The sequence below is a fragment of the Lepidothrix coronata genome, unplaced genomic scaffold (genome assembly GCF_001604755.1).
Source record: "Lepidothrix coronata isolate B3197 unplaced genomic scaffold, Lepidothrix_coronata-1.0 Scaffold37, whole genome shotgun sequence".
Lineage (NCBI taxonomy): Eukaryota > Metazoa > Chordata > Aves > Passeriformes > Pipridae > Lepidothrix > Lepidothrix coronata.
This window is the reverse complement of record NW_016690217.1, coordinates 7,619,315-7,623,930: the sequence shown is the minus strand read 5'-3', so window position 1 is coordinate 7,623,930 and position 4,616 is coordinate 7,619,315. Positions and strand designations below refer to the sequence as shown.

Sequence of the window (4,616 nt, the reverse complement as noted above, 5' to 3'; positions counted from 1 at the left end):
TACAGTCATTGTAATATATTCCCTTTCCCCTACTTTGAGTCTGATGTGTTTTGTCTGGAAAAACCCATCTCACATTATGTTGAGATGTAGAAGGGGGCTAGGACTAGGGGAAGTAGATTTTTGGGGCTATCTCAAACCATGACAAATTCCATCTCTGCATATTTAACACTATTGCTACGAACTGTATTGAAGCTTCATCCCCACATTAAGGTATTTCTTGTACCTTTTCTCCTTGCCTTCTGAGCACTTATAAACCCAGTAGCCAGTTGCAGTTCTTGTGCAAGGACCTGCTCAGCAAGGTCTTGCTGTTAGAGAAGTTCTAACTCACCACACTTCCAGCTCATGTATTTCAATAACTCAAAGGCAGCATTTTTAAATTTTCTGAGATCCAAAAACATTCTACCTATACAGGTGACATCCAGAACCTTAATTAGGCCAAGTATCAACCCAGTGCTGTAATTCCTCTTATGTTTCATCTTCTATGACAGTGTCTAACTCAGCACAATCTCCGTGGTACTTCTTATTTGCTTTTTAAAATCTTGTTTTGTTGGTTTTTCCATACAAAATGGAGGGTATCAGTTCAAACCCTAACCAAGGACTTTCTTGATATATGCTCCTTATCTTTTATCTGGCTCACGGGTGGTAACTTTTCTTATAAACGCTGTCCTTTATTGAATTCAAATAGCAATAAAAAATTGACTGTGCTCAATATATCTTAATATTTAGGTTGATATCTAGTTAATAAATTATGGAGAGATTCCATTACAAGAACATCAAAAGAAACAGTTATCTTTGCAACATAACTGTGCTATAATCAGTTGTACTAAATCAAAATTGACAGGGCAACTTGTTTGGAAAATGTTTGCTCAGAAAAGCAATCATCAACTTGTTCCTCTACCTTGCAGGAACCATCTGGGATTTCCTTTAGATAAGGCTCAATAACAGTACAGCTTCAGAACACATGTAAACCAAAGTAACAACAGTAGGAACAGTGTCTGGAACCACAGTCAAATAAATGCATGCAAATCATGTAATGGGAAAGGTAAATGAGTACACAATAAACTCTCTAACATACCAGAAGCAGCTAATCAAGCAAATGAGAACAGCATGTGTAGGAAGGAATATGAAATACTTGAGTTCTAAGTAAATGATTCATGCTCTAAGCTTACTGTTGTTGACACATAAATAGAAGCACGATTATTACATATTTTCTGAAGAATTCACCTAGACCTTTATGGTCTAGCTATGCAACTGCTATTGATCATAAATGCCAAACACAGAGGCAAGAAGGCTTTACATATATTGAAACATATATGCCTACAAATGTAGGTACCTAAATACAAACATTCCACTCTTTTCTTCACACTAGTACAAGTTAAGCTGCTACCAAAGGATTAGCTTTTTTTGAGGCACAGCATTTAAAAACCAGCAACTAATACCATCCATTTCAGAGAAGAATATTACTAGATACATTACTTTTAAATAAGCAGGGTATCCACTTCCTTAATTGTAGTAAAAATATGTAGTGAGTTTTACTGAAGAGCTACTCCAATATATAAATCTATCAAAAAATTTCAAGTTATTTCGGTCCATTTACATTACATCATCAAAAGTCATTCTTATAAGCAAGTGAGGAACAACCTTGACCAATCGAGACAAACTCTGGTTTGCTTTCGCATGATACTTTTTTCTGTTGGGAACTTACAAGCTCATTTTGTAAAAATAATTGTCTAAATTATCCCAGGCATTCACAATAGGGATAAATGCACAAACTGTACATTGAATCATTCAGCTGAAGATTCAGCAGAAGGAAAGAGAACTGCCCAGACAAGTCCATAAGGAATGACTGAGAAAATGCCATTTGACCAGTGTGAGGAATCAGTTCCTGAAATGTTTACAGAAAGATTGTGCAGAAAACTAAGTCCCCCAGACAGAACAAAAAGTATTTTAAGCCTTTGTAGGTACTACCTCTCAACAGAACAGTGTACATTCAAAAACTGCTTGAACAGAACCCTGCCAGCACTGGGCTAGAAGGGCAACTAAAAGTTGTTGTGTGTTTTGGGCTTTGATGCATTCTAGGACTTTGCTCAAAAAACAGGTAGGTTTTGTTTCCTTTTGCCTTTATATATTCAAAGGACACAATACACTTTATAAACACGTGTTTCACTTCAAGTGCAGGTCCAGTGCCTTACTACCTTCAGATTGAAGAATTTCTTTCTCATATCCAGCCTAAATTTCCCCTCTTTCAATTTGTACCCATTGCTCCTTGTCCTATCACTACAGTTCCTGACAAAGAGTCCCTCTTCAGCTTCCCTGTAGGTCTGCTTCAGTTACTGGAAGGTTGCTATGAGGTCTCCACTTCATGCTTCTCAGTAAGGAGATTTCCATCGCACCACATTATTCCGGGTACTTAGCTATTTTGGAAATCCAAGCCCTAGAGGCTTTTTCATATTCTCTAGAATTTCAGTCTATAAGAATTTTAGTAATTTCTTAACTTAAAACCAGGACTGTATTGTTATTATTTGAATTACTATAGGTCATTTTAATTCTACTATGATCTCTTTACTGATACTCTGCAGCAGATGGCTTTTTCTCAATAAAACTGTTCCTTGAACAGGAATGGCACTGGAAAAGTCTTTTATGACATCTCCTGTTATCCAAGAAATTTTTTTTCCTTCAGTCTCAGGCTGTAAGTACTATGAACTAAGGGTTTTACATAAACTCACACACAAACTCCTCTCTTCCACCTAACTTCAGGCTACAAATCCACATATCCAACTCTGTTCCCCTGGCTGAAACTCATAAGCGCTTAGTATACTCTGTTTAAAGTGTGTCTACTGGCATTAATGCTCCTACAAATGTTCTACCAGCTGGCTGGTGGTGGCTTAGCCAGTTCCTCTGTTGAGCAACAGAATGACCTCTAGGCATCAAAGACTATAGCAGCATGAAAGTCTTGCTCTTCACAACAATGAAGAGGGTGGTGTAGCTCCCAGGGTGCTGGAAAAAGGCAGTACCATAGACCTACACTATTAAGCCATGAGGTACACATCTACCCTCTTGTTAAGGTCCAAGACATTAATTAACACTTTAATATTTAATGCATTACATATACTGCAATACACAGTTCTGCAGTTACTATCTTTAACTTAATGCGTCACTTCAGGTATCAGCTCTAAGATTTATATAATGTGTCTCACAAAATTTACTTTGGCCTATCTGCTCTGGCAATTTTTAACTCATATTACTCCTTTTAATACCTTCCTCTACGAAGAAGGTATTACAATTACTTGCTCCTCCCATGGGGTGGGATCTGGGCCCAGAAATGTAGAGCCTAACCCACAAATCTGACACAGCAGGTACTCAGTTCTAGTTCTGGTTTTGGTTAGGGCACATCCCAGATAGAGCTGAAGTGCAAGGGCATTTTACACGTTTCTGTGTTTTCAACAGGAAAAGAGACCATCTCTAGTACAAACATGAAAAGAGCATAACTATGAACAACCCCACTGTTTTCTCTAAGAGTAAAAATAATAGAAGGCCAGAAGTGTTTCATCAGGCAATATAAGAAGGTTTTGTATAAGGGTGAACGAGGCCCACAGTGCCATATGCAAATAACCTCACCTGCTACCATAGCAAGGAAGGCAGATCTTAATGGAATCATACTGGTAGAGGCAATCCTGGCAGTTGTCCCACATTTAACTGCCACCACTTCCACGTGCTCAGCTGAGCTGAGCTGGCTGCCTCTTAAAGGCTTTGATCTTGGAAGTTACAAGATACTGGCCCTGCTGTAACATGTGCAGGAGGAAAAGTCCGGACTTTAAAGCAGTGATGTTCACTACATTCAGAGAAATGCAGATACCCTCTTTGACCCTGTTATGACTAGAATGAGAGGCATAAGATGAAATTCATAGTAGAGAAGGGGATAGCGTGTTTTCTGACAGTGCTGTGTCATAGGAAGGAACATACTGCTCAAAAAAATTAGCAGGAAGAGGCCTTTTGTTGTTCCAGTAATAAATGATTAGAAAACACCAAGGTATGTATTTTTAAAGGTTTTGATTTAATAATAGCATCAAACAAAGTGGATTACTTTTTTTCTGTATAGACTGAAGAAACATGGATGATGGTCTAGGGGACAGAAAAAAGGCTGTAGCTAATGAGGCTCAAAGTACTAAACAGTGCGGACAGCAGCAGAAATAAAGGAGAGAGTCTGCATGAAGGAAAACCTGGCAGACAATAACCTCAGTGTCAGCATGGGGAGATAACAACTTGATAAAATAGTATCACAAGCCAAAGCAATAGCACAGCAAAGATGGTACACATGGCATCAGCACTATAACTGAAGAGAAAATGATTTTCTATTTATTCCATACTGTGTAAATACAGACACGTCATGGAGCAGGCATAAAGAACTAAAAAATATATAAATTTGTAAACACACATTTAGATTTGTCACCTTGAGAAGGGTCTTCCCCTTTCGTTATCTTCATATTGTTAGGATGTTCACCCCGTTGTTGGATCAGGAATCATGATAAATTTCCATCTGAAAGTGTTTGTCCATAGAAATTGATGCAATTTTTTTTCTGGGTTTGCATTGAAATTGACTTCTTTTTCTCTACCTG

The 4,616-nt window shown here is 38.0% G+C and overlaps 1 long non-coding RNA gene across 1 annotated transcript in view; it reads right to left on the bottom strand.

Annotated features, from left to right (window-relative positions):
• LOC108496207 overlaps window positions 1-3,670 on the bottom strand; it is a 16,516-nt gene extending 12,846 nt beyond the window's left edge. Inside the window, exon 1 of the long non-coding RNA XR_001874391.1 lies at window positions 3,619-3,670. This is a non-coding gene — a long non-coding RNA (uncharacterized LOC108496207). The remainder of the gene's footprint in view (window positions 1-3,618) is intronic.
• Window positions 3,671-4,616: the final 946 nt, after the last annotated feature.